The sequence below is a fragment of the Mirounga leonina genome, unplaced genomic scaffold (genome assembly GCF_011800145.1).
Source record: "Mirounga leonina isolate KUSES-001 unplaced genomic scaffold, KU_Mleo_1.0 Mir_165, whole genome shotgun sequence".
NCBI classification, from domain to species: domain Eukaryota; kingdom Metazoa; phylum Chordata; class Mammalia; order Carnivora; family Phocidae; genus Mirounga; species Mirounga leonina.
Window position 1 is genome coordinate 70908902 of NW_023270415.1, and position 12051 is coordinate 70920952.

Below are 12051 nucleotides of genomic sequence, written 5' to 3' on the forward strand. Positions count from 1 at the left end.
CATCTGAGAGAATGGAGGAAAATCAAGATGATGCCTTTGGGAGAAAGGGAAGATTTCCATATTGGAGTGAAACATAAAAGGGGACTCTTACCAGACTGTGAGGTGGGACCTGCTCAGGAAGCAGTAAGTATGCCTTGAACCAAACAAAGGATGATGTATAGGCATTAGCAAGTTGGGTTAGAGAGTCCCAGTTATCAACTGCTGCTGTGTTTGATATTTGCCTACCAAGAGAACAAAGATAAACATATGAAGGCTAATTGAAGATACTGGATGAATGTGTGGTCTTCCTCGAATAGGTAGCTAAAATACGGAAGAAAGTTGGCCAAGAACATTCTAGTAACACAGGGATCAGCAAACTATGACTAGCGGGCCAAATCTAGCTCACTACCTCCTTTTGCAAATAAAGTTTTATCAAAACACAAGTATGTTCACTCATTTACATATCATCTATGGCTACTTTCATACAACAAAGGCAGAGTTAAACAGAAGTGAGAGAGACCCTATAGCCTGAAAAGCCTAAAATACTACCCAACCTTTTAAAGAAGATCCATGCTAACCCCTGCGGTAAGGTTATATGACATAACAAACCTGACTGAGCAAGTGTCTCATATACACTAAGTTGGTAGAAAATTAAGTTTTGCCTGATTCGCCTCCACCCAACTGGTCTCCTCACACAAAGTAGCCAGTGGTGAGGACCCTCAAAGGTAGCTAACTTTATGATGAAGAGAAAGGAAGTCGTTAGTGTTTCGCAGGACTGAACGTTAGGACTGAACAAGGAGCTTTCATACCTGTTCTCACACTGAATCCTCCCCACCACTCAGGAAACATACACTTGTGTTCCCCATCTTCCAGAAGTTTCACACCTACGAAGGGAAAGAGGCAGATTGAGTCCAGGCCTGTCTACATCCTATTCTAACGCAAGTCTAATCAAGCCCGGAGTAAAAGAATTAAAGGATTTCCAGACCCAGATGATACTTTTCTCTCTTCTTCTAGTTGCGGGTCAGGACTTTGCAGGGAAAAGGAACATTTAGGAAGTGGGGACCATCAAAATGATATTGACTATCAGGCTTTGACGTATCACCATGTCAGAACAGTGGGTCCCTGGAAGTGGAGGTGAGTCACCATCTCATCAACACCAGGGACAACAGCTTCACGGGCCAACAGGGAAGATTGATGAAGACTTCTAATCAAAATCTCAAAGGAAGAGAGAAAAATGACCCAATACAATGGAAACCTAGGTATCATGAAGGAATCTGAGGGACATAGGAGAAAGAAACAAAACAAAGGAGGAGAGGAGATCAGCAGCATTGTTCAGAGGAAACAAGAAGGCCAAACTACAAACAAATCCCAACTCTCTCCATACCAACCAATATACAGGATGGAAGTGTAAAACTAAATTAAATCCAACAGATTGTGTTGGGTGTGCTACTATACTATGAGCTGTGGGCAAAGAAAAAAAAAAACCGTGACAGAGGTATCGCCATAGGAAAGAGCAGTGACTCAGAGTCACACTTCCATTCACATCTCGTCTACTGTCCCTAGCTGGGTAGTTTGGGCAAGTGACTTAACTTCTCTGAGCTTCAGTTGCCTCAAATGTCAAAAAAAAAAAAAAAAAGTTAATAAAAGTGAGTGTCTCAATGGGCTACTGTTAATTAATTTTTTAGAGTCCAAAGTTCTCAGTACATAATAAAATGCTCAATAAATATGAGACCTTTTTTTTAAAAAAGATTTTATTTATTTATTTGAGAGAGAGACTGAGAGAGAGAGAGCATGAGAGGGGGGAGGGTCGGGAGGGTCAGAAGGAGAAGCAGACTCCCTGTCGAGCAGGGAGCCCGATGCGGGACTCGATCCAGGGACTCCAGGATCATGACCTGAGCTGAAGGCAGTTGCTTAACCAACTGAGCCACCCAGGCGCCCTAAATATGAGACATTTTAGCGAGTGTAACGGAAACAGGTCGGGGACAGCTCCTGTCTGGAAGGAACGCAGAAGTGCGTGAGGAGAATGCTCCCCAGGGTGGGTGGAGTATAAAAATAGTGTAAGGGGCTAGAAGTGAGGGTGGGAAGGTTGGCTGGCTTCTTTTCCTCCATTACGGCCCAGCCCCATTCAATCCCAACCCTGATACTACCTCTGCTGAAACCCTACTAATAGCTCTATTTGGATTCAGGGTAACATTCAAACTCCTTAGCACACAGCATACAATTAATGTGCTCAGTCAATGTGCATTTATTTAGCACTTACTGTATGTCAGGAACTGTTCTTATGAGGCATATTACATGGGCCTCAACTACGAGAAGTTCACAGACCAGTGAGAAAAAAGATTCATGGCAACATGCTCAGCACAATGTAATCAGAGCTATGACAAGTGTGTGCCCACAACACCATGGGCGGGGGGGGCGGGGGGAGGGCCGGGTAAGGACTCATCTCCTTCAGCTTGGCCATGTCAGGGAAAACGGTAGAGATAGGACTGAGCTGACTTTCAACAACTAAGGAGAGAAGGAAAAAATCTAGAAGGCAGGGAACAGCACACAGAAAAGCATGGAGATAAACCAAACTGGCATTTCGGTGGTGTCCTTACGAGTCCAACACAGCTGGAGTTTAGAGAGGTGCACGTATGGAGCTGCAGGAGATGAGGGGAACGAGCAAGGTAGATAAGACCGGTGGCTGGGGACGCCATGCTAGAGAACGTGTACTCTACCCTGTGGATAATGGGGGAAGCAGGGCCACTGCTGCACCAGACAGACCACACAGGGGCCAGGAGGCAGGATGAGGGGCCACTGAGGGGCTCCTGCCACAGCCTAGGCTGTACGGGATGGATGAATGAGCAACATGAAGGATCACAGAGACGAGTGGCTCCAGCAACTTCTGCTGGTGTTTCCACTCACATGAGAAAGTGAAGTGGCTTTCATGTCCTGTTCAACTGCTCGCCGTCCCCCACCCCCGCCTTCATGAATGGTTTCTCTCTTCTGCACACATGTGTATCTCTTCCTCCAATACTGGGATCTCAGAGCTGCAGCCAGCGTGTCTTGTGTTGTGCTAGTTATATTTAAACAATTCGCTCTGTGAGGCAAGTGCCCAAACCAATTAAATCAGAATCCCCAGGAGTCCCAGGCAGAGAATGGAAATAAACAGTCAAGGTAGAGTTTGAACCAAAATAGCCATCAGTTAGAGCCACTCTGAGACCGCTCTGACTGCAGAAGAGTCAAAGTAAGGATGCTGAGACCAGGCAAAGACCTGAAAGGGGAGCATAAAATGGCCAGCCTCTTCAGAGGCTAACACTGCTCCAGATACGCCCTAGGAATTCAGAAGCCAAGGCTAGTCTCTTTTGACTCACTCATTACTAGTGTGGATACACCAATTATGTGCATGCCATGCAGTGGAATAAGACACAGTCCGATCCCTCAAGAAGCTCCCAACTTAGAGGAGCTAGGTAGGAAACCACTTGAACGTGCTGCACTGTAATAACTGCTAAGATGTGAAAAATGCGGAAGTACTTCAGTCCACCTGCCAGGAAAGAAAGCGTTGACACTGTAAAGAATAGTCAAGCCGGGTCTAGAAGGGCAAGACTTTATAAAGTTGAGGAAACAGCTCACACAAAAGCAGAGGTGTGAGAAACTGAGGTAAGCCTTGGAAAATGTGAAAAGAAACTTGGCCAAATCTGAACACTTAAAGCTGAAAACCTTGCTCCAGATCCCTTTGTCTCTCCCTCTTGCCCTCAGGGCAAAGGCCTCCAGAGGCTACTTTCTACTCTTGACATCAGAAAGGCTGGGGGACAAACACTGTCTTGAGGCAGAAGAGAGCTACAAGTGGGGTCACAGTTAATCAGCATATCCGAAAACCTATGATCCAGCCATTGTTAAAAATGAAAGCAATCAGACATGGTCCATCTACAGAGAACTTCCTAAAATACGTGTCTGAGGTTATGAATTTCGTCAGTGGCATCTAAACTCCAGGGAAAGCTGAATTCCTTTCCCAAGCCTGCCAGTTAGTTAGCCATGTGACCCTAGGAAGGCCTCAGTTTCCCAATCCATAAAAAGGGGATGAGGATGTGTGGATAGGACGTATGTGAGGTGATCTGGCACAGAGCCTGACACCCAGCAGATAATGAGCAAATGTCAGCTCCCTTACATCCCCCCCAACCCCTTGAGTCCTGGATTGAGTTCAATGGACACACCTCGCACACACTACAGTCTTGGTTAAAACACCTATCAACTTCACGTAGCCCGTCAGGTCTACCAAAAGATGCAGAAGAAGGACAATAACAGCATTGACTATGTGCCAAATACTTGGCCTCTATTTCCTCATTTAATTTTCACAACGACCCAGGGGGGCACTGGAGGTTCTGCATCCCCATTTTACAGTTGAGAAATTCTGAGGCTCAGAGAGCTGAAGTGAGATCCCAGGTCATACAGCCAGTTAGCTGGCAGAGGCAATGAGTGACTCCAGATCTGAAGCAGTGCTGTGTCCACTCAGACGCTCCAAAGATGGCCACTCCAGAAATGCTCGGCACCCCGGACCTGGATGAAGCATGACCGCTTTCACACGGCCGAGAGCAGACTTGTCGCTAACCCAGCTCAGTCACGTCTGCTGGTGTTTCCTGTGCATCAGATGAGACGTCCATACGACTTCTGGAACTTTGTTATTAATGACAAATTACAAGAATCATTCTCATAATATGGAAACAGAATTTATAAGCAAGTTCCCAGGACAAAAACTGGTAGGCGTTCTTAATTCTTTAAGTCAATAAGAAAAAAAGATAATGAATTTGATGAGTGGGATTTGGGACAATTAAAAGTGAGCAAAATGTCTGTTTCTCCAGTATCGGCCTTTTTTTTTTTTTTTTTTTTTGCCACTTTGGAGAGGGTTTGTGCCTTTTTTTAAACTTCCAGATTTCATACTTTCTGTTCAGCTTTTGCAACTTCCCAAGAGCATGGTTTAAAAAAAAATTGAAAAAAAATAGAACCTCAGCCCTTCTGTATCACTTTCAAGAAGGTACCTCTTGCAGAAAAAAATTTAGGACATAAAAAACCCTTGCAGGCTTGCTTCAGCTCTTCCCTTCCCTTCAAGACCATTCTTTTTTTTTTTTTTTTTTCTGGTAAGTAAGTAGTCTTCGGATGATCAGTGTTGCATATCTTTGGGAAAAATTCATGCCAGGCTAGTCAAATAATAACGGCTGCTATCATCAGCTTGCAATGGTTTCCAAGTTACTCCCCAGAAAAGAAACCAAACAGACACAAGCACACAGTCTTCTCTAATTTTGACACTGGAAATATCTATTTGAAAGTTCTAGATAAAAAAAGAACACAAATAATCACAAAAGAGCACCGTATCATCGCCAATCTAAAGCAGAACCCAGACCATGCAGCATGCACTGCTCATTAGCTCCCTCCACACCACCTTCTAGCACACACCGAAATAAACTCCCGGTTTCTCCATGGCACACTGTGCACAGTGGTCTATCTACTGGAAACATCTGGCAGCTTTGGTCACTCAATGTAAACCTCCCAAGTAGGACTGGAGTGTAACCATTTAACCGAAAAAAAAAAGAAGAAGAAGAAGAAAATGTGCCTGCTCCCAGCTTTGCCACTGACTAGTTAAGAAACTTTATAAATCCACCACACTGTTTCTTTTTCATTTCAAACCATGTCCCACACGCATTATACACATGGTCCTACCTTCTAGAGCAAAGGAGGCTAACTACTATCTTTTCTGGAAAATGCGAAGTTCTCATTCCATTCGATTCGACAAACATTTCTGCGGGCTGGCGGAGCACCAGGTAGTAGGTTACAAAAGCAAAGACATCACCCTTTACTGTAGTTTTGTGGCACTAAGATGGTACCTCCCCAACCACTGGGCTCAGGCACACGAGACCGCTACGCCCCGAGTTTAATCCCCTCGGTACCTGGGGAGGCTGGACAGGGCTGAGCTGGCCAGAGCCCAGAGATGGTTAACACTGCAGTGAGCAATCTTCTCTATTTGTCCCAGTATCCTGAACAATGGGCACCTTTTCCGTGAGTGAAAAAGGTGAGGCAGAATTTAACGAAGAAGACTGTTGACATGCCTAGGGTTATTTGCCCCAACCCTGATGCTTTTGAAATCTTCTATCTACTTTTTATGTTTTTCTGTATCTGGTTCCTTCCAGTTAATGGCCACATCTTGTGGTCTTAAATATTCCTCCCTTCTTGGTGTCTGTTTCTAGTCTTCTTTTAGCCAAAAACAAACAAACAACACAAAACAAAAAAAACAGAGCAATTAGGCCTAAGTCACATTACATTCAACAGACACTTCCTGAGTGCCTACGATGTGTTAGGGACATTGGGCTCTTACAGAGGAAACACAAGCACAGACAGGGAAGGTGTACAGTTACAGTCTTCAATGGGGTCACAACCTAAAATTTTAAATAAGATAAGGGTTAGCAGGCCCCAGGTGAATAAGCAGGTCCCCCAAATCCTAGGGATTATGTTTGAGACTACTGCAAAATGCCTCACTGGTTTTAAAACAAAGCCCAATGAGGAGTTTCAAAATTTGAGCTGAGGAGTAAGCTTCATTTGCGCGCACATCAGCAGGCCACGGAAGTAGAAAGCAGAGAACCTCCGAAACAACTGCATTTACAGTTTTGGCTCCGTCTATTCCTGGCTGAAGATCTGATATTTCAAGTTGCTTAATCTCTCTGTTTCAGGTTCTTGTCTTAGAAAATGTGGAAAATAATACCTATATTCAGGATTCTTATAAAACTTAGAGCTGATACATAAAGCTTGGTCCTAACTCCAAGTTAGTATCTGATAAATGGTAGCTTCTCTTTTTAAGTTCTACACCCTATATTTGGAAATTGACCTATTATTGATAAGAAAAGAACATTTTCCAAGGACACAGATATATACACAAATTACTGAAATGCTTGGAGAGTATGGAGGATATTGTCAATTATATGTCCACTAACCAACAAGTCCTTATTTCTGAAATGCTCTCAAAACTGCACTACTTCGCTTACTGCCTCAGTATAGTGAATATACATCCATCATCTTTTGTCACACAAGCTTTAAGATCATTGTTTTGAACATCAGTGCCCTCTGCAATGCTTTGTGCACAGTAGGTCTTCAAAGTTTGCTAAGGGAGCAAAGAAATGATTGAACACAGTTTTTGACATAGCTAGGAGAGCTTACGCTAAATCAGCCTGGGCCAGCTTCCCCTCCTATCACATCCTTGAAATAACCCTGTTTGCTTATGAACGGCCTCTGCCTCCTAAAAGTGGAATCAATCACATGGCAGTGTGATATGCAGAAACAAAACAAAACAAAAACATGTTTCCAATCCTGGATGTGACAAGAGACAATGTCTCATGGAACTCTGATTTTTTTTCATCTATAAGGATAATAATAAAGTTACTGTGAGAAGTCAGTGAGGAAATGTCTACAACATTCCTAGCACTGGCACCTGGCATGCAACTGATTAATTCAGTTGGTGCCAGTTTCCTGACCCACTCTTTTCACTTGTGATAATCCCAGGCCAATAATTTAACCTCTCTGAACCTATGTGTCCCCACCAATATAGTAGGGATGCTAACATCTACCTTGGAGGATTTGGTAAGGAGTGTTTGGGAAGTATCTAGCATAGGGTCTGTAGCATGGTACGTACTTCAATATCACCACTTTTCCTTCACCCTACAGAAGCATTTTTATAAATCTGTTTCACTGTAAATTCTAATCACTGAGGAAAGGGGGGGGCGGGTTGTGTGTATTTCATTTGCCAAAAAGCCACTGTATATTTTAAACCCATAAGAAAAGCCCATTGTAATCTAAATGCCCCCTGGAACTACTTCCCATATCAGAAGGTTTGGGGCCCACATGGCCATGCTCATTTTGAATGGCTGGATATCTAGGCCAGAGCTCAGAATCTGCAGAATGCAAAGCTGTCAGAGTCACCCAGTGGGAAAGAGACTACATGACCCTGAGTCATGTGGGAGATGTGCAAATTCTGGCCAGCAGAAATAGCATCAGATAATGCCCAAAGGCTTGCTCTACAATGGAGTTCATTATCATTCATGTGAATGAAGTGGGAAAGGTACTGTCATCTCTTCCTGCGGTTTACTGAGTTTTCATTGACAAAAACATAAGAACACTTTTGTTTGCTAACACACTGACCTTTGCAGGCCAGCTAGGGCCCAGCCGTGCGAAGTTGCACTTCATGTTTCAATGGAGCAAATCTCCCCCAATGAGAGAAAAGGTTACTTCCCCCCTCAGACTCCCCTGACCACTACCTCTGCCAGATCCTGTCATGTGCTAAAGAGAGAAGACAAAGCAAAAACGGCAGCCAGCAGAAAAACCACTTCTCATCTTGCCCAACTTCTGAATCCCGAATGCTAAACCAGAGTCCAGTGGTGCTATCGGGCTGTGGTCAAGTCCCACCCCAGTCGTGACGCATGCACAGAGGTGGTGTGGGTGTCATGCCCACGGTTATAAAGCATCACACTGGAGGTGTCAATGGTGTCTCAGGCATGATCGCAAAGCCTGTTCCAGAAGCCCTCTTTCTTCAGACAACAAAAGAAACAATACAATCACACCTTTCCTTACAGTCCCATTCTGAGCTTACTCTCTGATCACCTTAACTGAATGTGAACTCCCATTTTAAACAAGCTCCTCCAAAAGAGAAAATTGAGGTCCACCAAGGTCAGTGATCAGCCTGAAGTCACCCATCAATAAGGGTTGGAGCCAGAATTACAAGCAAGAGGAGAAAAAACCATGTCTAGAAGCACAGATTTAAAGATGGCTGTGGCATGTCAGAACATGAGGACCTGGTGGCTCTAATAACCAGAGGAGCCTCCAGTTCAGGTCTGGCCATGGTGGAGCAGCTGGTGGGGCGAGGGGCCACTGCTTTGCTTTTGAGCCCGCCCAACTCCGATGGGAAGGCCCAAGCCAAGAAGTTAGGGAAGCACTGTGCCTTTGCCCCAGCTGACGTGATCTCCAAGAAGGCCGTGCAAGCAGCCCTGACTCTAGCAAAAGGAAAGTTGGCCACGTGGATGTGGCAGTCAACTGTGCAGGCATTGCAGTGGCCATTAAGACATAGGACTTCAAGAAGAATCAGGTCCATACCTTGAAGGACTTCCAGCAAAGTTCTCAATGTAATCTCATAGGCGCCTTCAATGTGATCCACCTAGTGGCTGGGGAGATGGGCCAGAATCAACCAGACCAGGGAGGCCAATGTGGGGTCATCATCAACACTGCCAGAACTGGCTGCATTTGAGGGCCAGGTTGGACAAGCTGCTTACTCTGCTTCCAAGGGGGTCATAGTGGGCATGACACTGCCCATTGCTCGGCATCGAGCTCCCCTGGGATTCCAAGTGATGGCCACTGCTCCAGGCCTATTTGGCACCCTGCTGCTGACCAGCCTCCCAGAAAAGTGTGCAACTTCTTGGCCAGCCAGGTGTCCTTCCCCAGCCACCTGGGTGACCCTGCTGAGTATGCTCATCTGATTTAAGCCCTCATCGAGAACCCACTCATCAATGGAGAGGTCATGAGGCTCGGTGGGGCCATCCGCATGCAGCCTTGAAGGCGGAGGACAGAGAAAACAAATGTTCCTCTGCTCCTCCTTCCCCTGGAGTACTGCACTGCAGCCTGGGAGGAAGTCCAGTAGCCATTTTGTAATTCTGCCCAACAGTCACACTCTGTGCCTAATAAAGTCCCTATTTCTCACAAAAAAAAAAAAAAAAGGTACAAACAAACAAAAGAAACAAAGATCTAAATACACTGTTGAAAAGAACCATATAAGGAGTATCCAGCACAGAGGCTGGCTTAGAGTAGGCATCCAAAAATTATTTCCTTTCCTCCTATAGAAGAGTTAAACATTCTGTTCAATTTGTGGTTCTCCCATATTGCAGGACCCTTCTAACAGCAGAAATCATCATTTCCACAGAAGGTTATGGCAACCACAACAACAATAATACTTGCCACTCTTTACTTAATGGCCATTGTCTAACCAGATATCGTTCTCAAAGCTTTAAATACAATGTAATCCCAACCGACCAAAGAAGGGAAATATCACAAAAAGGAACATCACCCCACTCATAATGACAACCAGAAACACAATGAATGAGTTCTCCCAGGCTGGGGCCAAATCCCATGTGTTAAGGGTCAGATGACCATGTAATTAATCACCCAAAACAAGACAAACTTCAGAACGAAAGGACATGCTGTGAATAATTACTTGGGGATAATGTGCAGACACCAGGACTGACCGTCCTGGACAAATCAGAACATACAATCACCCTGGTTTAACAACTCAAGTTCTATGTCCCAAGAAGCCAATTCACTATTTTTCAGGAAGTAAGCATGGACAAAGAGAAAGACAGACATCTTTGGTGGAATACTTTGTGATTCTAGGCTCTGAACACCGTTGAAGAGAAGCTTATGGCACACATGATTGAGGGGATAATGGAATTTAAACCTCCAAGCCTACAGAGACACCTGTCTCCTGGCTCACTTCCACTCTGGCCAATAAGTCTTTTCCCACTTTGGGTCTGTGAACATGCTGTCTTCCATTCCTGAAATGCTCTCTCCACCACTCACAAAACTTTTTATCTGGTTAATTTCTATTACCAACCAAGCATCGGCTTAAAGCATTACTATTTTTCAGAGAATGGTTTACCTGACCATCTCTGCACAAACCCCAATCTAAATAGAATCTGTCAATGTACCTGTTCCTTTCTCTTTGATAGCCCTTACAAAATTATCTGTTAATATATTTCTTTGAATAACTTTTTATTTTTTTATTAAGTTCAATTAGCCAAGATATAGTACATCATTACTTTTTGATGTAGTGTTCAATGATTCATTAGTTGCACATAACACCCAGTGCCCATCAGATCACGTGCCCTCCTTAATGCCCATCACCCAGTTACCCCATCCCCCACCCCCGTCCCTTCTGCAAACCTCAATTTGTTTCCTGGAGTCCAGGGTTTCTCATGGTTTGTCTCCCTCTCTGATTTCTCCCCATTCAGTTTTCCCTCCCTTCCCCTATGGTCCTCTGTGCTACACCTTATATTCCACATATTAGTGAAACCATATAATAATTGTCTTTCTCTGCTTGACTTTTCACTTAGTTAGCATAATCCCCTCCAGTTCCATCCATGTCAATGCAAATGGTGGGTATTCATCCTTTCTAATGGCTGAGTAATATTCCATTGTATATATGGACCACATCTTCTTTATCCATTCATCTGTTGAAGGACATCTTGGCTCCTTCCACACCTTGGCTATTGTGGACATTGCTGCTATGAACACTGGGGTGCATGTGCCCCTTCTTTTCACTACATCTGTATCTTTAGGGTAAATCCCCAGGAGTGCAATTTCTGAGTCATAAGGTAGCTCTATTTTTAATGTCTTGAGGAACTTCCATACTGTTTTCCAGAGTGGCTGTACCAGCTTGAATAACTTTTTTAAAGTTTATCTTCCTATAGAATATGTTTCATGAAAGAAGCAAAGTAGGGACTGTATCCCTAGGCACATGGTGCAGGGTCTGTTAGACAGTGTTGTTCATTGAACAAATCAATCCACTGATAAGGAAAAGAAGCTGAATTTAAGAAACATCTACTGTGTTCCATTTAATTCTCACAGCAACTTTGGAAAACACATATAATTTCCAAATTACAGACAGGAAAACTGAGACTCTTCAAATTATGTAGCCTGGGCAAGGTGATCCAGTGACCAGATTACCTGAGTCAACTCTCCAGACACTCACTTTTACCTCTGTGAAAATCCCTAGAATACTGAATTAGTCATAAGAAAGTAGCTTTATACAGGGTTAATCATAACAATGAATGGTATCTAGAGTTCTGAGTATTTTGTCCCAACTGGAGAATTCATTCTGCCCCCAGCACAACAAAACCCATCGCTCTGGAGCCTGTGGGATGTCCCTGCCTACTCTCTTCTGGATTCCTCCCTCCTAGATAGGATTACATGAACCTTGCTAATTTCTGAGGACTTCATTCCTTTTCCCTGGGGTACATGCAAACTGTGTCCTTCTATTACTGTGCTAAGCACAAAAGATAAATTAATTAA

The 12051-nt window shown here is 44.1% G+C and overlaps 1 pseudogene; it reads left to right on the forward strand.

Annotated features, from left to right (window-relative positions):
- The first annotated feature begins 8748 nt into the window (after positions 1-8748).
- On the forward strand, positions 8749-9544 carry LOC118014787 (annotated as a pseudogene).
- The last annotated feature ends 2507 nt before the right edge of the window (positions 9545-12051 follow it).